The 20438-nt window shown below is 39.7% G+C and overlaps 22 non-coding genes across 22 annotated transcripts; 16 read left to right on the top strand and 6 right to left on the bottom strand.

Moving 5' to 3' along the window:
* Window positions 1-14: 14 nt before the first annotated feature.
* Trnan-guu (transfer RNA asparagine (anticodon GUU)) lies at window positions 15-88 on the bottom strand. Its single transcript has one exon. It is a non-coding gene; the product is annotated as a tRNA-Asn (tRNA).
* Window positions 89-547: 459 nt separating this feature from the next.
* LOC143444404 (5S ribosomal RNA) lies at window positions 548-666 on the top strand. Its single transcript, XR_013113756.1, has one exon. It is a non-coding gene; the product is annotated as a 5S ribosomal RNA (ribosomal RNA).
* An 801-nt stretch (window positions 667-1467) lies between these two features.
* Window positions 1468-1540, top strand: Trnat-ugu (transfer RNA threonine (anticodon UGU)). Its single transcript has one exon. It is a non-coding gene; the product is annotated as a tRNA-Thr (tRNA).
* Window positions 1541-3387: 1847 nt separating this feature from the next.
* Window positions 3388-3460, top strand: Trnav-aac (transfer RNA valine (anticodon AAC)). Its single transcript has one exon. It is a non-coding gene; the product is annotated as a tRNA-Val (tRNA).
* A 241-nt stretch (window positions 3461-3701) lies between these two features.
* Window positions 3702-3775, bottom strand: Trnan-guu (transfer RNA asparagine (anticodon GUU)). Its single transcript has one exon. It is a non-coding gene; the product is annotated as a tRNA-Asn (tRNA).
* Window positions 3776-4234: 459 nt separating this feature from the next.
* On the top strand, window positions 4235-4353 carry LOC143444402 (5S ribosomal RNA). The gene has a single exon (XR_013113753.1). It is a non-coding gene; the product is annotated as a 5S ribosomal RNA (ribosomal RNA).
* Window positions 4354-5166: 813 nt separating this feature from the next.
* On the top strand, window positions 5167-5239 carry Trnat-ugu (transfer RNA threonine (anticodon UGU)). The gene has a single exon. It is a non-coding gene; the product is annotated as a tRNA-Thr (tRNA).
* A 1847-nt stretch (window positions 5240-7086) lies between these two features.
* Window positions 7087-7159, top strand: Trnav-aac (transfer RNA valine (anticodon AAC)). The gene has a single exon. It is a non-coding gene; the product is annotated as a tRNA-Val (tRNA).
* Window positions 7160-7393: 234 nt separating this feature from the next.
* On the bottom strand, window positions 7394-7467 carry Trnan-guu (transfer RNA asparagine (anticodon GUU)). The gene has a single exon. It is a non-coding gene; the product is annotated as a tRNA-Asn (tRNA).
* Window positions 7468-7926: 459 nt separating this feature from the next.
* On the top strand, window positions 7927-8045 carry LOC143444360 (5S ribosomal RNA). Its single transcript, XR_013113712.1, has one exon. It is a non-coding gene; the product is annotated as a 5S ribosomal RNA (ribosomal RNA).
* Window positions 8046-8824: 779 nt separating this feature from the next.
* Trnat-ugu (transfer RNA threonine (anticodon UGU)) lies at window positions 8825-8897 on the top strand. The gene has a single exon. It is a non-coding gene; the product is annotated as a tRNA-Thr (tRNA).
* Window positions 8898-10744: 1847 nt separating this feature from the next.
* Trnav-aac (transfer RNA valine (anticodon AAC)) lies at window positions 10745-10817 on the top strand. Its single transcript has one exon. It is a non-coding gene; the product is annotated as a tRNA-Val (tRNA).
* A 234-nt stretch (window positions 10818-11051) lies between these two features.
* On the bottom strand, window positions 11052-11125 carry Trnan-guu (transfer RNA asparagine (anticodon GUU)). The gene has a single exon. It is a non-coding gene; the product is annotated as a tRNA-Asn (tRNA).
* Window positions 11126-11579: 454 nt separating this feature from the next.
* Window positions 11580-11698, top strand: LOC143444401 (5S ribosomal RNA). The gene has a single exon (XR_013113752.1). It is a non-coding gene; the product is annotated as a 5S ribosomal RNA (ribosomal RNA).
* Window positions 11699-12483: 785 nt separating this feature from the next.
* Trnat-ugu (transfer RNA threonine (anticodon UGU)) lies at window positions 12484-12556 on the top strand. The gene has a single exon. It is a non-coding gene; the product is annotated as a tRNA-Thr (tRNA).
* Window positions 12557-14403: 1847 nt separating this feature from the next.
* On the top strand, window positions 14404-14476 carry Trnav-aac (transfer RNA valine (anticodon AAC)). The gene has a single exon. It is a non-coding gene; the product is annotated as a tRNA-Val (tRNA).
* A 234-nt stretch (window positions 14477-14710) lies between these two features.
* Window positions 14711-14784, bottom strand: Trnan-guu (transfer RNA asparagine (anticodon GUU)). Its single transcript has one exon. It is a non-coding gene; the product is annotated as a tRNA-Asn (tRNA).
* A 459-nt stretch (window positions 14785-15243) lies between these two features.
* LOC143444420 (5S ribosomal RNA) lies at window positions 15244-15362 on the top strand. The gene has a single exon (XR_013113771.1). It is a non-coding gene; the product is annotated as a 5S ribosomal RNA (ribosomal RNA).
* A 797-nt stretch (window positions 15363-16159) lies between these two features.
* Trnat-ugu (transfer RNA threonine (anticodon UGU)) lies at window positions 16160-16232 on the top strand. Its single transcript has one exon. It is a non-coding gene; the product is annotated as a tRNA-Thr (tRNA).
* Window positions 16233-18079: 1847 nt separating this feature from the next.
* Trnav-aac (transfer RNA valine (anticodon AAC)) lies at window positions 18080-18152 on the top strand. The gene has a single exon. It is a non-coding gene; the product is annotated as a tRNA-Val (tRNA).
* Window positions 18153-18386: 234 nt separating this feature from the next.
* Window positions 18387-18460, bottom strand: Trnan-guu (transfer RNA asparagine (anticodon GUU)). Its single transcript has one exon. It is a non-coding gene; the product is annotated as a tRNA-Asn (tRNA).
* A 459-nt stretch (window positions 18461-18919) lies between these two features.
* LOC143444400 (5S ribosomal RNA) lies at window positions 18920-19038 on the top strand. The gene has a single exon (XR_013113751.1). It is a non-coding gene; the product is annotated as a 5S ribosomal RNA (ribosomal RNA).
* The last annotated feature ends 1400 nt before the right edge of the window (window positions 19039-20438 follow it).

Below are 20438 nucleotides of genomic sequence, written 5' to 3'. Positions count from 1 at the left end.
GTTCAAGAATCTCCCGTCCCTGGGTGGGCTTGAACCACCAACCTTTCGGTTAACAGCCGAACGCGCTAACCGATTGCGCCACAGAGACTTATCTATGCTGATTAATCGTCTTCTTCATTGTAGGATTGGTAATGCAGCAGAAGTAATTCATAAGCCTTATTTGCTTGATTTAAATGATCGAGTTATGTTAAGTTCGAGTTCGCAGCCTTGGCCAATACTAGGCTCTTTTCTAGGCGAAGCCAAACCTTGAAAAACCAAAATACTTGAATTTTTATTCCAACATCGTGACACTTTCTTTAATAATATTTGAAACGTGGCAAACATTTTTATCCGGTTGAAATTTTCTAATGTCTCTTTTGTTCAAGGAATATAGCTTGTCGTCAGCAAAATATTGTTGTTTAAAATGTAGCAAACTGTTATAAAACGTTTTTAACCAATTCATGAATCCATTATATTAATGCACTCATACGACGCCAATTAAAAGCACATTAAAGTAGGCATGTATTCAACTGCTCGAATAAAACCGCCGTTTTAGCGAGGGACTTTCGCCTACGACCATACCACGTTGAGTACACCCCATCTCGTCCGATCTGGGAAGTTAAGCAACGTCGGGCCCGGTTAGTACTTGGATGGGTGACCGCCTGGGAATACCGGGTGTTGTAGGCTTTTCGTTATTTTCTAATTTTCCAACGTTTTTGTCTGCATTTTCATTTTCCGGATGAGCTTTTCAAAAGTCAAACTATGTTTTAATTTCTAATCAATATCATTTTTGAACATGTTTTATATTAGATATTTTTATTTTGTAAATACTCTATATATATTTATATTGTTTCCAAATTGAAGACAATCGAGACGAAGATCAGAACGAACAAACATAGTTGGACGAGGTGAATGACGCTGACCCCAACAAATCCGGGATAAGTCACTCACTCACTCACTCACTCACTCACTCACTCACTCACTCACTCACTCACTCACTCACTCACTCACTCACTCAACAGAGTTGTGGACAATGACAAGGGCCCCCACGACGAGGTTTTCAACAGGGTCGGAACCAGTGGGGACGCGCAATCACCACCTAAAACGAAAAACATCGCGGAAGATGCTCAACCCACCTAAACCGAGTGCGCGACATTACCCTAACCTACCTGCCTAATTTTTTAACTATGGGCTGCGTGACCTACTTTTTAAAATCGCATTTGGTCCAGAAAAGAGTTTATTTTATGTGTTCTCCAGCGTATCAGTATAATAAATAGGTTATACGTATCCACTGACCAAAGCGTGATCTGCTACTAGACAGACGCTTTGCCACTAAACCATGGCCCCGTACGTTCATCATTTCTTAGATTGCTCTTGTCAAAGTCGAAGTTTTATTGACCTCATATTGATTAAGCCTGACCAGTTTCACTTGATTAATGTTTTTTTGCAGTTTGCAAAAATATATTATCAGCACACAGTATCGTAGCCGCCTCTATAGCTCAGGGGTTAGAGCACTGGTCTTGTAAACCAGGGGTCGTGAGTTCAATTCTCACTGGAGGCTCTTCTACTTACAACGTTACGTTGTGTTGTCAGCTTGAAATGGAATTTTAGCAAGACACAAAAAACATCAATTTACATGCACAGCATAAAGTCGTCATAATGTTTTCCTCACCATTTTGTGTTTGAAACCAGCGAGATTTTGGCTAACAGTCGATCGAGGTAATCCATCATAAAACTGAGATGTTATTCATGCAATGCGAGCTAGATGTTCAGAATGTTAACGCACAAGTTGCACTGCACAAGTCTCTCTGACATGTGGTTTCAAGTGCCCGACTCATTGCTTATTTTCAATATTCTCCTTGTAGTTGACTCAATGACATTCGAAAGGAAGCTTTCAGCGCAAATATTTTGCAATAAACTGGTTTCTACTCGCGTTTGGTCACATAATCACAACTTTAAAACATCAATAAATTGAATCTTTCTTCCCCCTGTCGTTCCTCCGTATAGTTTGGGTTATCAGGTTCGTCTAAAGTCTAAGAGAGGTGCAACTGCTATTTTAACCAGTTCACCATACAAGAAGCAGTTGGCTGCAACGAATCGTAGCCAATGCGCGGTATCTGGCAACAGCAGTAAAACAAGTTCATCGAAAAAGCGTTCTATGAAGAAAGCTAAGGTTTCCAGGTCATCAATGCAGCAGAAGGACACAGTCGATGAAAATGATAACAACGTAGATGCAGAATGCTTTTACTGCAACAAAATGTATTCCAAATCGTCCGAGAATGATGGGTGGATCCAGTGCTCCAAATGCATGCGATGGGCGCACGAAGCCTGCTCTGGGTGTAATGAAGAAGATGACAACTTTATTTGTGAATTATATTTTTTAAAATTGATGGTGAACTGCGATTACTTTCATAACTACTTCGATTATCATGACAATTTGTTATGAAATTGATTGTGACGTGGAACAAATTGCCTTGTTTACTCAAAACTTACGGTGGTCCACTTTACCCCACACATGTGGGGTAAAGTAGACTATTGGAGGTGCTTTTAAATCAAAAAAAATTTATGTAAGAATCCAAGCAATCAATAAAAGGGCACTTCAAAAATGATCGAAATACCTTAGAGTTAACTCTCAAAACAAACAAGTCAAACGTTTTGATGAAATCAGTGAATTGTAACGATTTAAGCCTTAGGTGGTCCGCTTTACCCCACCCTCCCCTACATTAAATCAAGAAGCTACCATCGCAAAACTACATCATAAACCTACCCTGAACTATGGCTTGCAACGAGACCTAGGTTATGACTGCCTACAGTCTAAATTTGGACAGATTCCATGTGCTGTAGGCCTACTCAGTTTTCTATAACAACTGCCTAAACTTTACAACAACGTTTTAGCTTAAAATTTTAGGACAAATAGGCCTACTCCAAAATACCAAAAATTAAAACCCACACAAAACTTACAACTTAGCCTAGACCTGGAACCAGCTATCGCCAAAACAATAAGAAACTAGTCCACATCGACGTCATATGCGCATTGGACCGGAAATTTTCTTAATTTTTTTAATATGACGCATTGAGTGCGACACGGTAACAATCGCCGTTGTGACGGCTCAAAATCGTCTTTCCATTGGGAAGTGATGCCTTAAGGTCTACAGCTGAATCATGGGCGGATATATGAGAGGTCCCTAAAAAGTTTGAAGCTCGGTTTTAATTCCAACAGTAATGAAGCGCTTTCGTACAAAGAAATGTCCGTTATACATGAAGCACTTTCACGATTTGATTCCGGGAGGAACCAACGCTTGATATACAGCTTTGGAAAAATTGAAACGTTCAAAATATTGATTTCCACTTCACGTAAAAGTAGCGCTTTGAAAATGAAAATAATACAAACTTTCTTTACCTCAACCCGTTCTCGTAGTGTAGCGGTTATCACGTTCGCCTAACACGCGAAAGGTCCCCAGTTCGATCCTGGGCGAGAACATGCTTAAAATTTAAAATTTATTTGCGCAATAAAATATCAGACTTAATGGAAAGAATTCAAATAAAATTCAATTGCTATTTCTATGTTCTTTCGATGTTTTGCTTCGGTGGTGTAAAGGTTATCACGTTCGCATCACACGTGAAAGTTTTCGAGATAGGTCGAAGAAAACGAAAGGTTAATCTTTTCAAAACGTTTATAAACCACAAGTATCGTTTTCAAAGTTTCACGTTCAAGAATCTCCCGTCCCTGGGTGGGCTTGAACCACCAACCTTTCGGTTAACAGCCGAACGCGCTAACCGATTGCGCCACAGAGACTTATCTATGCTGATTAATCGTCTTCTTCATTGTAGGATTGGTAATGCAGCAGAAGTAATTCATAAGCCTTATTTGCTTGATTTAAATGATCGAGTTATGTTAAGTTCGAGTTCGCAGCCTTGGCCAATACTAGGCTCTTTTCTAGGCGAAGCCAAACCTTGAAAAACCAAAATACTTGAATTTTTATTCCAACATCGTGACACTTTCTTTAATAATATTTGAAACGTGGCAAACATTTTTATCCGGTTGAAATTTTCTAATGTCTCTTTTGTTCAAGGAATATAGCTTGTCGTCAGCAAAATATTGTTGTTTAAAATGTAGCAAACTGTTATAAAACGTTTTTAACCAATTCATGAATCCATTATATTAATGCACTCATACGACGCCAATTAAAAGCACATTAAAGTAGGCATGTATTCAACTGCTCGAATAAAACCGCCGTTTTAGCGAGGGACTTTCGCCTACGACCATACCACGTTGAGTACACCCCATCTCGTCCGATCTGGGAAGTTAAGCAACGTCGGGCCCGGTTAGTACTTGGATGGGTGACCGCCTGGGAATACCGGGTGTTGTAGGCTTTTCGTTATTTTCTAATTTTCCAACGTTTTTGTCTGCATTTTCATTTTCCGGATGAGCTTTTCAAAAGTCAAACTATGTTTTAATTTCTAATCAATATCATTTTTGAACATGTTTTATATTAGATATTTTTATTTTGTAAATACTCTATATATATTTATATTGTTTCCAAATTGAAGACAATCGAGACGAAGATCAGAACGAACAAACATAGTTGGACGAGGTGAATGACGCTGACCCCAACAAATCCGGGATAAGTCACTCACTCACTCACTCACTCACTCACTCACTCACTCACTCACTCACTCACTCACTCACTCACTCACTCACTCACTCACTCACTCAACAGAGTTGTGGACAATGACAAGGGCCCCCACGACGAGGTTTTCAACAGGGTCGGAACCAGTGGGGACGCGCAATCACCACCTAAAACGAAAAACATCGCGGAAGATGCTCAACCCACCTAAACCGAGTGCGCGACATTACCCTAACCTACCTGCCTAATTTTTTAACTATGGGCTGCGTGACCTACTTTTTAAAATCGCATTTGGTCCAGAAAAGAGTTTATTTTATGTGTTCTCCAGCGTATCAGTATAATAAATAGGTTATACGTATCCACTGACCAAAGCGTGATCTGCTACTAGACAGACGCTTTGCCACTAAACCATGGCCCCGTACGTTCATCATTTCTTAGATTGCTCTTGTCAAAGTCGAAGTTTTATTGACCTCATATTGATTAAGCCTGACCAGTTTCACTTGATTAATGTTTTTTTGCAGTTTGCAAAAATATATTATCAGCACACAGTATCGTAGCCGCCTCTATAGCTCAGGGGTTAGAGCACTGGTCTTGTAAACCAGGGGTCGTGAGTTCAATTCTCACTGGAGGCTCTTCTACTTACAACGTTACGTTGTGTTGTCAGCTTGAAATGGAATTTTAGCAAGACACAAAAAACATCAATTTACATGCACAGCATAAAGTCGTCATAATGTTTTCCTCACCATTTTGTGTTTGAAACCAGCGAGATTTTGGCTAACAGTCGATCGAGGTAATCCATCATAAAACTGAGATGTTATTCATGCAATGCGAGCTAGATGTTCAGAATGTTAACGCACAAGTTGCACTGCACAAGTCTCTCTGACATGTGGTTTCAAGTGCCCGACTCATTGCTTATTTTCAATATTCTCCTTGTAGTTGACTCAATGACATTCGAAAGGAAGCTTTCAGCGCAAATATTTTGCAATAAACTGGTTTCTACTCGCGTTTGGTCACATAATCACAACTTTAAAACATCAATAAATTGAATCTTTCTTCCCCCTGTCGTTCCTCCGTATAGTTTGGGTTATCAGGTTCGTCTAAAGTCTAAGAGAGGTGCAACTGCTATTTTAACCAGTTCACCATACAAGAAGCAGTTGGCTGCAACGAATCGTAGCCAATGCGCGGTATCTGGCAACAGCAGTAAAACAAGTTCATCGAAAAAGCGTTCTATGAAGAAAGCTAAGGTTTCCAGGTCATCAATGCAGCAGAAGGACACAGTCGATGAAAATGATAACAACGTAGATGCAGAATGCTTTTACTGCAACAAAATGTATTCCAAATCGTCCGAGAATGATGGGTGGATCCAGTGCTCCAAATGCATGCGATGGGCGCACGAAGCCTGCTCTGGGTGTAATGAAGAAGATGACAACTTTATTTGTGAATTATATTTTTTAAAATTGATGGTGAACTGCGATTACTTTCATAACTACTTCGATTATCATGACAATTTGTTATGAAATTGATTGTGACGTGGAACAAATTGCCTTGTTTACTCAAAACTTACGGTGGTCCACTTTACCCCACACATGTGGGGTAAAGTAGACTATTGGAGGTGCTTTTAAATCAAAAAAAATTTATGTAAGAATCCAAGCAATCAATAAAAGGGCACTTCAAAAATGATCGAAATACCTTAGAGTTAACTCTCAAAACAAACAAGTCAAACGTTTTGATGAAATCAGTGAATTGTAACGATTTAAGCCTTAGGTGGTCCGCTTTACCCCACCCTCCCCTACATTAAATCAAGAAGCTACCATCGCAAAACTACATCATAAACCTACCCTGAACTATGGCTTGCAACGAGACCTAGGTTATGACTGCCTACAGTCTAAATTTGGACAGATTCCATGTGCTGTAGGCCTACTCAGTTTTCTATAACAACTGCCTAAACTTTACAACAACGTTTTAGCTTAAAATTTTAGGACATATAGGCCTACTCCAAAATACCAAAAATTAAAACCCACACAAAACTTACAACTTAGCCTAGACCTGGAACCAGCTATCGCCAAAACAATAAGAAACTAGTCCACATCGACGTCATATGCGCATTGGACCGGAAATTTTCTTAATTTTTTTAATATGACGCATTGAGTGCGACACGGTAACAATCGCCGTTGTGACCGCTCAAAATCGTCTTTCCATTGGGAAGTGATGCCTTAAGGTCCACAGCTGAATCATGGGCGGATATATGAGAGGCCCCTAAAAAGTTTGAAGCTCGGTTTTAATTCCAACAGTAATGAAGCGCTTTCGTACAAAGAAATGTCCGTTATACATGAAGCACTTTCACGATTTGATTCCGGGAGGAACCAACGCTTGATATACAGCTTTGGAAAAATTGAAACGTTCAAAATATTGATTTCCACTTCACGTAAAAGTAGCGCTTTGAAAATGAAAATAATACAAACTTTCTTTGCCTCAACCCGTTCTCGTAGTGTAGCGGTTATCACGTTCGCCTAACACGCGAAAGGTCCCCAGTTCGATCCTGGGCGAGAACATGCTTAAAATTTATTTGCGCAATAAAATATCAGACTTAATGGAAAGAATTCAAATAAAATTCAATTGCTATTTCTATGTTCTTTCGATGTTTTGCTTCGGTGGTGTAAAGGTTATCACGTTCGCCTCACACGTGAAAGTTTTCGAGATAGGTCGAAGAAAACGAAAGGTTAATCTTTTCAAAACGTTTATAAACCACAAGTATCGTTTTCAAAGTTTCACGTTCAAGAATCTCCCGTCCCTGGGTGGGCTTGAACCACCAACCTTTCGGTTAACAGCCGAACGCGCTAACCGATTGCGCCACAGAGACTTATCTATGCTGATTAATCGTCTTCTTCATTGTAGGATTGGTAATGCAGCAGAAGTAATTCATAAGCCTTATTTGCTTGATTTAAATGATCGAGTTATGTTAAGTTCGAGTTCGCAGCCTTGGCCAATACTAGGCTCTTTTCTAGGCGAAGCCAAACCTTGAAAAACCAAAATACTTGAATTTTTATTCCAACATCGTGACACTTTCTTTAATAATATTTGAAACGTGGCAAACATTTTTATCCGGTTGAAATTTTCTAATGTCTCTTTTGTTCAAGGAATATAGCTTGTCGTCAGCAAAATATTGTTGTTTAAAATGTAGCAAACTGTTATAAAACGTTTTTAACCAATTCATGAATCCATTATATTAATGCACTCATACGACGCCAATTAAAAGCACATTAAAGTAGGCATGTATTCAACTGCTCGAATAAAACCGCCGTTTTAGCGAAGGACTTTCGCCTACGACCATACCACGTTGAGTACACCTCATCTCGTCCGATCTGTGAAGTTAAGCAACGTCGGGCCCGGTTAGTACTTGGATGGGTGACCGCCTGGGAATACCGGGTGTTGTAGGCTTTTCGTTATTTTCTAATTTTCCAACGTTTTTGTCTGCATTTTCATTTTCCGGATGAGCTTTTCTAAAGTCAAACTATGTTTTAATTTCTAATCAATATCATTTTTGAACATGTTTTATATTAGATATTTTTATTTTGTAAATACTCTATATATATATTTATATTGTTTCCAAATTGAAGACAATCGAGACGAAGATCAGAACGAACAAACATAGTTGGACGAGGTGAATGACGCTGACCCCAACAAATCCGGGATAAGTCACTCACTCACTCACTCACTCACTCACTCACTCACTCACTCACTCACTCAACGGAGTTGTGGACAATGACAAGGGCCCCCACGACGAGGTTTTCAACAGGGTCGGAACCAGTGGGGACGCGCAATCACCACCTAAAACGAAAAACATCGCGGAAGATGCTCAACCCACCTAAACCGAGTGCGCGACATTACCCTAACCTACCTGCCTAATTTTTTAACTATGGGCTGCGTGACCTACTTTTTAAAATCGCATTTGGTCCAGAAAAGAGTTTATTTTATGTGTTCTCCAGCGTATCAGTATAATAAATAGGTTATACGTATCCACTGACGAAAGCGTGCTCTGCTACTAGACAGACGCTTTGCCACTAAACCATGGCCCCGTACGTTCATCACTTCTCAGATTGCTCTTGTCAAAGTCGAAGTTTTATTGACCTCATATTGATTAAGCCTGACCAGTTTCACTTGATTAATGTTTTTTTGCAGTTTGGAAAAATATATTATCAGCACACAGTATCGTAGCCGCCTCTATAGCTCAGGGGTTAGAGCACTGGTCTTGTAAACCAGGGGTCGTGAGTTCCATTCTCACTGGAGACTCTTCTACTTACAACGTTACGTTGTGTTGTCAGCTTTAAATGGAGTTTTAGCAAGACACAAAAATCATCAATTTACATGCACAGCATAAAGTCGTCATAATGTTTTCCTCACCATTTTGTGGTTGAAACCAGCGAGAATTTGGCTAACAGTCGATCGAGGTAATCCATCATAAAACTGAGATGTTATTCATGCAATGCGAGCTAGATGTTCAGAATGTTAACGCACAAGTTGCACTGCACAAGTCTCTCTGACATGTGGTTTCAAGTGCCCGACTCATTGCTTATTTTCAATATTCTCCTTGTAGTTGACTCAATGACATTCGAAAGGAAGCTTTCAGCGCAAATATTTTGCAATAAACTGGTTTCTACTCGCGTTTGGTCACATAATCACAACTTTAAAACATCAATAAATTGAATCTTTCTTCCCCCTGTCGTTCCTCCGTATAGTTTGGGTTATCAGGTTCGTCTAAAGTCTAAGAGAGGTGCAACTGCTATTTTAACCAGTTCACCATACAAGAAGCAGTTGGCTGCAACGAATCGTAGCCAATGCGCGGTATCTGGCAACAGCAGTAAAACAAGTTCATCGAAAAAGCGTTCTATGAAGAAAGCTAAGGTTTCCAGGTCATCAATGCAGCAGAAGGACACAGTCGATGAAAGTGATAACAACGTAGATGCAGAATGCTTTTACTGCAACAAAATGTATTCCAAATCGTCCGAGAATGATGGGTGGATCCAGTGCTCCAAATGCATGCGATGGGCGCACGAAGCCTGCTCTGGGTGTAATGAAGAAGATGACAACTTTATTTGTGAATTATATTTTTAAAAATTGATGGTGAACTGCGATTACTTTCATAACTACTTCGATTATCATGACAATTTGTAATGAAATTGATTGTGACGTGGAACAAATTGCCTTGTTTACTCAAAACTTACGGTGGTCCACTTTACCCCACACATGTGGGGTAAAGTAGACTATTGGAGGTGCTTTTAAATCAAAAAAAATTTATGTAAGAATCCAAGCAATCAATAAAAGGGCACTTCAAAAATGATCGAAATACCTTAGAGTTAACTCTCAAAACAAACAAGTCAAACGTTTTGATGAAATCAGTGAATTGTAACGATTTAAGCCTTAGGTGGTCCGCTTTACCCCACCCTCCCCTACATTAAATCAAGAAGCTACCATCGCAAAACTACATCATAAACCTACCCTGAACTATGGCTTGCAACGAGACCTAGGTTATGACTGCCTACAGTCTAAATTTGGACAGATTCCATGTGCTGTAGGTCTACTCAGTTTTCTATAACAACTGCCTAAACTTTACAACAACGTTTTAGCTTAAAATTTTAGGACAAATAGGCCTACTCCAAAATACCAAAAATTAAAACCCACACAAAACTTACAACTTAGCCTAGACCTGGAACCAGCTATCGCCAAAACAATAAGAAACTAGTCCACATCGACGTCATATGCGCATTGGACCGGAAATTTTCTTAATTTTTTTAATATGACGCATTGAGTGCGACACGGTAACAATCGCCGTTGTGACCGCTCAAAATCGTCTTTCCATTGGGAAGTGATGCCTTAAGGTCCACAGCTGAATCATGGGCGGATATATGAGAGGCCCCTAAAAAGTTTGAAGCTCGGTTTTAATTCCAACAGTAATGAAGCGCTTTCGTACAAAGAAATGTCCGTTATACATGAAGCACTTTCACGATTTGATTCCGGGAGGAACCAACGCTTGATATACAGCTTTGGAAAAATTGAAACGTTCAAAATATTGATTTCCACTTCACGTAAAAGTAGCGCTTTGAAAATGAAAATAATACAAACTTTCTTTACCTCAACCCGTTCTCGTAGTGTAGCGGTTATCACGTTCGCCTAACACGCGAAAGGTCCCCAGTTCGATCCTGGGCGAGAACATGCTTAAAATTTATTTGCGCAATAAAATATCAGACTTAATGGAAAGAATTCAAATAAAATTCAATTGCTATTTCTATGTTCTTTCGATGTTTTGCTTCGGTGGTGTAAAGGTTATCACGTTCGCCTCACACGTGAAAGTTTTCGAGATAGGTCGAAGAAAACGAAAGGTTAATCTTTTCACAAAGCTTATAAACCACAAGTATCGTTTTCAAAGTTTCACGTTCAAGAATCTCCCGTCCCTGGGTGGGCTTGAACCACCAACCTTTCGGTTAACAGCCGAACGCGCTAACCGATTGCGCCACAGAGACTTATCTATGCTGATTAATCGTCTTCTTCATTGTAGGATTGGTAATGCAGCAGAAGTAATTCATAAGCCTTATTTGCTTGATTTAAATGATCGAGTTATGTTAAGTTCGAGTTCGCAGCCTTGGCCAATACTAGGCTCTCTTCTAGGCGAAGCCAAACCTTGAAAAACCAAAATACCTAAATTTTTATTCCAACATCGTGACACTTTCTTTAATAATATTTCAAACGTGGCAAACATTTTTATCTCGTTGAAATTTTCTAATGTCTCTTTTGTTCAAGGAATATAGCTTGTCGTCAGCAAAATATTGTTGTTTAAAATGTAGCAAACTGTTATAAAACGTTTTTAACCAATTCATGAATCCATTATATTAATGCACTCATACGACGCCAAAGCACATTAAAGTAGGCATGTATTCAACTGCTCGAATAAAATCGCCGTTTTAGCGAGGGACTTTCGCCTACGACCATACCACGTTGAGTACACCCCATCTCGTCCGATCTGGGAAGTTAAGCAACGTCGGGCCCGGTTAGTACTTGGATGGGTGACCGCCTGGGAATACCGGGTGTTGTAGGCTTTTCGTTATTTTCTAATTTTCCAACGTTTTTGTCTGCATTTTCATTTTCCGGATGAGCTTTTCAAAAGTCAAACTATGTTTTAATTTCTAATCAATATCATTTTTGAACATGTTTTATATTAGATATTTTTATTTTGTAAATACTCTATATATATTTATATTGTTTCCAAATTGAAGACAATCGAGACGAAGATCAGAACGAACAAACATAGTCGGACGAGGTGAATGACGCTGACCCCAACAAATCCGGGATAAGTCACTCACTCACTCACTCACTCACTCACTCACTCACTCACTCACTCACTCACTCACTCAACAGAGTTGTGGACAATGACAAGTGCCCCCACGACGAGGTTTTCAACAGGGTCGGAACCAGTGGGGACGCGCAATCACCACCTAAAACGGAAAACATCGCGGAAGATGCTCAACCCACCTAAACCGAGTGCGCGACATTACCCTAACCTACCTGCCTAATTTTTTAACTATGGGCTGCGTGACCTACTTTTTAAAATCGCATTTGGTCCAGAAAAGAGTTTATTTTATGTGTTCTCCAGCGTATCAGTATAATAAATAGGTTATACGTATCCACTGACGAAAGCGTGCTCTGCTACTAGACAGACGCTTTGCCACTAAACCATGGCCCCGTACGTTCATCACTTCTCAGATTGCTCTTGTCAAAGTCGAAGTTTTATTGACCTCATATTGATTAAGCCTGACCAGTTTCACTTGATTAATGTTTTTTTGCAGTTTGGAAAAATATATTATCAGCACACAGTATCGTAGCCGCCTCTATAGCTCAGGGGTTAGAGCACTGGTCTTGTAAACCAGGGGTCGTGAGTTCAATTCTCACTGGAGACTCTTCTACTTACAACGTTACGTTGTGTTGTCAGCTTTAAATGGAGTTTTAGCAAGACACAAAAATCATCAATTTACATGCACAGCATAAAGTCGTCATAATGTTTTCCTCACCATTTTATGGTTGAAACCAGCGAGAATTTGGCTAACAGTCGATCGAGGTAATCCATCATAAAACTGAGATGTTATTCATGCAATGCGAGCTAGATGTTCAGAATGTTAACGCACAAGTTGCACTGCACAAGTCTCTCTGACATGTGGTTTCAAGTGCCCGACTCATTGCATATTTTCAATATTCTCCTTGTAGTTGACTCAATGACATTCGAAAGGAAGCTTTCAGCGCAAATATTTTGCAATAAACTGGTTTCTACTCGCGTTTGGTCACATAATCACAACTTTAAAACATCAATAAATTGAATCTTTCTCCCCCCTGTCGTTCCTCCGTATAGTTTGGGTTATCAGGTTCGTCTAAAGTCGAAAAGAGGTGCAACTGCTATTTTAACCAGTTCACCATACAAGAAGCAGTTGGCTGCAACGAGTCGTTGCCAATGCGCGGTATCTGGCAACAGCAGTAAAACAAGTTCATCGAAAAAGCGTTCTATGAAGAAAGCTAAGGTTTCCAGGTCATCAATGCAGCAGAAGGACACAGTCGATGAAAGTGATAACAACGTAGATGCAGAATGCTTTTACTGCAACAAAATGTATTCCAAATCGTCCGAGAATGATGGGTGGATCCAGTGCTCCAAATGCATGCGATGGGCGCACGAAGCCTGCTCTGGGTGTAATGAAGAAGATGACAACTTTATTTGTGAATTATATTTTTAAAAATTGATGGTGAACTGCGATTACTTTCATAACTACTTCGATTATCATGACAATTTGTAATGAAATTGATTGTGACGTGGAACAAATTGCCTTGTTTACTCAAAACTTACGGTGGTCCACTTTACCCCACACATGTGGGGTAAAGTAGACTATTGGAGGTGCTTTTAAATCAAAAAAAATTTATGTAAGAATCCAAGCAATCAATAAAAGGGCACTTCAAAAATGATCGAAATACCTTAGAGTTAACTCTCAAAACAAACAAGTCAAACGTTTTGATGAAATCAGTGAATTGTAACGATTTAAGCCTTAGGTGGTCCGCTTTACCCCACCCTCCCCTACATTAAATCAAGAAGCTACCATCGCAAAACTACATCATAAACCTACCCTGAACTATGGCTTGCAACGAGACCTAGGTTATGACTGCCTACAGTCTAAATTTGGACAGATTCCATGTGCTGTAGGTCTACTCAGTTTTCTATAACAACTGCCTAAACTTTACAACAACGTTTTAGCTTAAAATTTTAGGACAAATAGGCCTACTCCAAAATACCAAAAATTAAAACCCACACAAAACTTACAACTTAGCCTAGACCTGGAACCAGCTATCGCCAAAACAATAAGAAACTAGTCCACATCGACGTCATATGCGCATTGGACCGGAAATTTTCTTAATTTTTTTAATATGACGCATTGAGTGCGACACGGTAACAATCGCCGTTGTGACCGCTCAAAATCGTCTTTCCATTGGGAAGTGATGCCTTAAGGTCCACAGCTGAATCATGGGCGGATATATGAGAGGCCCCTAAAAAGTTTGAAGCTCGGTTTTAATTCCAACAGTAATGAAGCGCTTTCGTACAAAGAAATGTCCGTTATACATGAAGCACTTTCACGATTTGATTCCGGGAGGAACCAACGCTTGATATACAGCTTTGGAAAAATTGAAACGTTCAAAATATTGATTTCCACTTCACGTAAAAGTAGCGCTTTGAAAATGAAAATAATACAAACTTTCTTTGCCTCAACCCGTTCTCGTAGTGTAGCGGTTATCACGTTCGCCTAACACGCGAAAGGTCCCCAGTTCGATCCTGGGCGAGAACATGCTTAAAATTTATTTGCGCAATAAAATATCAGACTTAATGGAAAGAATTCAAATAAAATTCAATTGCTATTTCTATGTTCTTTCGATGTTTTGCTTCGGTGGTGTAAAGGTTATCACGTTCGCCTCACACGTGAAAGTTTTCGAGATAGGTCGAAGAAAACGAAAGGTTAATCTTTTCAAAACGTTTATAAACCACAAGTATCGTTTTCAAAGTTTCACGTTCAAGAATCTCCCGTCCCTGGGTGGGCTTGAACCACCAACCTTTCGGTTAACAGCCGAACGCGCTAACCGATTGCGCCACAGAGACTTATCTATGCTGATTAATCGTCTTCTTCATTGTAGGATTGGTAATGCAGCAGAAGTAATTCATAAGCCTTATTTGCTTGATTTAAATGATCGAGTTATGTTAAGTTCGAGTTCGCAGCCTTGGCCAATACTAGGCTCTTTTCTAGGCGAAGCCAAACCTTGAAAAACCAAAATACTTGAATTTTTATTCCAACATCGTGACACTTTCTTTAATAATATTTGAAACGTGGCAAACATTTTTATCCGGTTGAAATTTTCTAATGTCTCTTTTGTTCAAGGAATATAGCTTGTCGTCAGCAAAATATTGTTGTTTAAAATGTAGCAAACTGTTATAAAACGTTTTTAACCAATTCATGAATCCATTATATTAATGCACTCATACGACGCCAATTAAAAGCACATTAAAGTAGGCATGTATTCAACTGCTCGAATAAAACCGCCGTTTTAGCGAGGGACTTTCGGCTACGACCATACCACGTTGAGTACACCCCATCTCGTCCGATCTGGGAAGTTAAGCAACGTCGGGCCCGGTTAGTACTTGGATGGGTGACCGCCTGGGAATACCGGGTGTTGTAGGCTTTTCGTTATTTTCTAATTTTCCAACGTTTTTGTCTGCATTTTCATTTTCCGGATGAGCTTTTCAAAAGTCAAACTATGTTTTAATTTCTAATCAATATCATTTTTGAACATGTTTTATATTAGATATTTTTATTTTGTAAATACTCTATATATATTTATATTGTTTCCAAATTGAAGACAATCGAGACGAAGATCAGAACGAACAAACATAGTTGGACGAGGTGAATGACGCTGACCCCAACAAATCCGGGATAAGTCACTCACTCACTCACTCACTCACTCACTCACTCACTCACTCACTCACTCACTCACTCACTCACTCACTCAACAGAGTTGTGGACAATGACAAGGGCCCCCACGACGAGGTTTTCAACAGGGTCGGAACCAGTGGGGACGCGCAATCACCACCTAAAACGAAAAACATCGCGGAAGATGCTCAACCCACCTAAACCGAGTGCGCGACATTACCCTAACCTACCTGCCTAATTTTTTAACTATGGGCTGCGTGACCTACTTTTTAAAATCGCATTTGGTCCAGAAAAGAGTTTATTTTATGTGTTCTCCAGCGTATCAGTATAATAAATAGGTTATACGTATCCACTGACCAAAGCGTGATCTGCTACTAGACAGACGCTTTGCCACTAAACCATGGCCCCGTACGTTCATCATTTCTTAGATTGCTCTTGTCAAAGTCGAAGTTTTATTGACCTCATATTGATTAAGCCTGACCAGTTTCACTTGATTAATGTTTTTTTGCAGTTTGCAAAAATATATTATCAGCACACAGTATCGTAGCCGCCTCTATAGCTCAGGGGTTAGAGCACTGGTCTTGTAAACCAGGGGTCGTGAGTTCAATTCTCACTGGAGGCTCTTCTACTTACAACGTTACGTTGTGTTGTCAGCTTGAAATGGAATTTTAGCAAGACACAAAAAACATCAATTTACATGCACAGCATAAAGTCGTCATAATGTTTTCCTCACCATTTTGTGTTTGAAACCAGCGAGATTTTGGCTAACAGTCGATCGAGGTAATCCATCATAAAACTGAGATGTTATTCATGCAATGCGAGCTAGATGTTCAGAATGTTAACGCACAAGTTGCACTGCACAAGTCTCTCTGACATGTGGTTTCAAGTGCCCGACTCATTGCTTATTTTCAATATTCTCCTTGTAGTTGACTCAATGACATTCGAAAGGAAGCTTTCAGCGCAAATATTTTGCAATAAACTGGTTTCTACTCGCGTTTGGTCACATAATCACAACTTTAAAACATCAATAAATTGAATCTTTCTTCCCCCTGTCGTTCCTCCGTATAGTTTGGGTTATCAGGTTCGTCTAAAGTCTAAGAGAGGTGCAACTGCTATTTTAACCAGTTCACCATACAAGAAGCAGTTGGCTGCAACGAATCGTAGCCAATGCGCGGTATCTGGCAACAGCAGTAAAACAAGTTCATCGAAAAAGCGTTCTATGAAGAAAGCTAAGGTTTCCAGGTCATCAATGCAGCAGAAGGACACAGTCGATGAAAGTGATAACAACGTAGATGCAGAATGCTTTTACTGCAACAAAATGTATTCCAAATCGTCCGAGAATGATGGGTGGATCCAGTGCTCCAAATGCATGCGATGGGCGCACGAAGCCTGCTCTGGGTGTAATGAAGAAGATGACAACTTTATTTGTGAATTATATTTTTTAAAATTGATGGTGAACTGCGATTACTTTCATAACTACTTCGATTATCATGACAATTTGTTATGAAATTGATTGTGACGTGGAACAAATTGCCTTGTTTACTCAAAACTTACGGTGGTCCACTTTACCCCACACATGTGGGGTAAAGTAGACTATTGGAGGTGCTTTTAAATCAAAAAAAATTTATGTAAGAATCCAAGCAATCAATAAAAGGGCACTTCAAAAATGATCGAAATACCTTAGAGTTAACTCTCAAAACAAACAAGTCAAACGTTTTGATGAAATCAGTGAATTGTAACGATTTAAGCCTTAGGTGGTCCGCTTTACCCCACCCTCCCCTACATTAAATCAAGAAGCTACCATCGCAAAACTACATCATAAACCTACCCTGAACTATGGCTTGCAACGAGACCTAGGTTATGACTGCCTACAGTCTAAATTTGGACAGATTCCATGTGCTGTAGGCCTACTCAGTTTTCTATAACAACTGCCTAAACTTTACAACAACGTTTTAGCTTAAAATTTTAGGACATATAGGCCTACTCCAAAATACCAAAAATTAAAACCCACACAAAACTTACAACTTAGCCTAGACCTGGAACCAGCTATCGCCAAAACAATAAGAAACTAGTCCACATCGACGTCATATGCGCATTGGACCGGAAATTTTCTTAATTTTTTTAATATGACGCATTGAGTGCGACACGGTAACAATCGCCGTTGTGACCGCTCAAAATCGTCTTTCCATTGGGAAGTGATGCCTTAAGGTCCACAGCTGAATCATGGGCGGATATATGAGAGGCCCCTAAAAAGTTTGAAGCTCGGTTTTAATTCCAACAGTAATGAAGCGCTTTCGTACAAAGAAATGTCCGTTATACATGAAGCACTTTCACGATTTGATTCCGGGAGGAACCAACGCTTGATATACAGCTTTGGAAAAATTGAAACGTTCAAAATATTGATTTCCACTTCACGTAAAAGTAGCGCTTTGAAAATGAAAATAATACAAACTTTCTTTGCCTCAACCCGTTCTCGTAGTGTAGCGGTTATCACGTTCGCCTAACACGCGAAAGGTCCCCAGTTCGATCCTGGGCGAGAACATGCTTAAAATGTATTTGCGCAATAAAATATCAGACTTAATGGAAAGAATTCAAATAAAATTCAATTGCTATTTCTATGTTCTTTCGATGTTTTGCTTCGGTGGTGTAAAGGTTATCACGTTCGCCTCACACGTGAAAGTTTTCGAGATAGGTCGAAGAAAACGAAAGGTTAATCTTTTCAAAACGTTTATAAACCACAAGTATCGTTTTCAAAGTTTCACGTTCAAGAATCTCCCGTCCCTGGGTGGGCTTGAACCACCAACCTTTCGGTTAACAGCCGAACGCGCTAACCGATTGCGCCACAGAGACTTATCTATGCTGATTAATCGTCTTCTTCATTGTAGGATTGGTAATGCAGCAGAAGTAATTCATAAGCCTTATTTGCTTGATTTAAATGATCGAGTTATGTTAAGTTCGAGTTCGCAGCCTTGGCCAATACTAGGCTCTTTTCTAGGCGAAGCCAAACCTTGAAAAACCAAAATACTTGAATTTTTATTCCAACATCGTGACACTTTCTTTAATAATATTTGAAACGTGGCAAACATTTTTATCCGGTTGAAATTTTCTAATGTCTCTTTTGTTCAAGGAATATAGCTTGTCGTCAGCAAAATATTGTTGTTTAAAATGTAGCAAACTGTTATAAAACGTTTTTAACCAATTCATGAATCCATTATATTAATGCACTCATACGACGCCAATTAAAAGCACATTAAAGTAGGCATGTATTCAACTGCTCGAATAAAACCGCCGTTTTAGCGAAGGACTTTCGCCTACGACCATACCACGTTGAGTACACCCCATCTCGTCCGATCTGGGAAGTTAAGCAACGTCGGGCCCGGTTAGTACTTGGATGGGTGACCGCCTGGGAATACCGGGTGTTGTAGGCTTTTCGTTATTTTCTAATTTTCCAACGTTTTTGTCTGCATTTTCATTTTCCGGATGAGCTTTTCTAAAGTCAAACTATGTTTTAATTTCTAATCAATATCATTTTTGAACATGTTTTATATTAGATATTTTTATTTTGTAAATACTCTATATATATATTTATATTGTTTCCAAATTGAAGACAATCGAGACGAAGATCAGAACGAACAAACATAGTTGGACGAGGTGAATGACGCTGACCCCAACAAATCCGGGATAAGTCACTCACTCACTCACTCACTCACTCACTCACTCACTCAACGGAGTTGTGGACAATGACAAGGGCCCCCACGACGAGGTTTTCAACAGGGTCGGAACCAGTGGGGACGCGCAATCACCACCTAAAACGAAAAACATCGCGGAAGATGCTCAACCCACCTAAACCGAGTGCGCGACATTACCCTAACCTACCTGCCTAATTTTTTAACTATGGGCTGCGTGACCTACTTTTTAAAATCGCATTTGGTCCAGAAAAGAGTTTATTTTATGTGTTCTCCAGCGTATCAGTATAATAAATAGGTTATACGTATCCACTGACGAAAGCGTGCTCTGCTACTAGACAGACGCTTTGCCACTAAACCATGGCCCCGTACGTTCATCACTTCTCAGATTGCTCTTGTCAAAGTCGAAGTTTTATTGACCTCATATTGATTAAGCCTGACCAGTTTCACTTGATTAATGTTTTTTTGCAGTTTGGAAAAATATATTATCAGCACACAGTATCGTAGCCGCCTCTATAGCTCAGGGGTTAGAGCACTGGTCTTGTAAACCATGGGTCGTGAGTTCCATTCTCACTGGAGACTCTTCTACTTACAACGTTACGTTGTGTTGTCAGCTTTAAATGGAGTTTTAGCAAGACACAAAAATCATCAATTTACATGCACAGCATAAAGTCGTCATAATGTTTTCCTCACCATTTTGTGGTTGAAACCAGCGAGAATTTGGCTAACAGTCGATCGAGGTAATCCATCATAAAACTGAGATGTTATTCATGCAATGCGAGCTAGATGTTCAGAATGTTAACGCACAAGTTGCACTGCACAAGTCTCTCTGACATGTGGTTTCAAGTGCCCGACTCATTGCTTATTTTCAATATTCTCCTTGTAGTTGACTCAATGACATTCGAAAGGAAGCTTTCAGCGCAAATATTTTGCAATAAACTGGTTTCTACTCGCGTTTGGTCACATAATCACAACTTTAAAACATCAATAAATTGAATCTTTCTTCCCCCTGTCGTTCCTCCGTATAGTTTGGGTTATCAGGTTCGTCTAAAGTCTAAGAGAGGTGCAACTGCTATTTTAACCAGTTCACCATACAAGAAGCAGTTGGCTGCAACGAATCGTAGCCAATGCGCGGTATCTGG

Source organism: Clavelina lepadiformis, chromosome 1 (genome assembly GCF_947623445.1).
Source record: "Clavelina lepadiformis chromosome 1, kaClaLepa1.1, whole genome shotgun sequence".
Lineage (NCBI taxonomy): Eukaryota > Metazoa > Chordata > Ascidiacea > Aplousobranchia > Clavelinidae > Clavelina > Clavelina lepadiformis.
The sequence above is the reverse complement of the archived record's forward strand: the minus strand, read 5'-3'. Positions and strand labels throughout refer to the sequence as shown.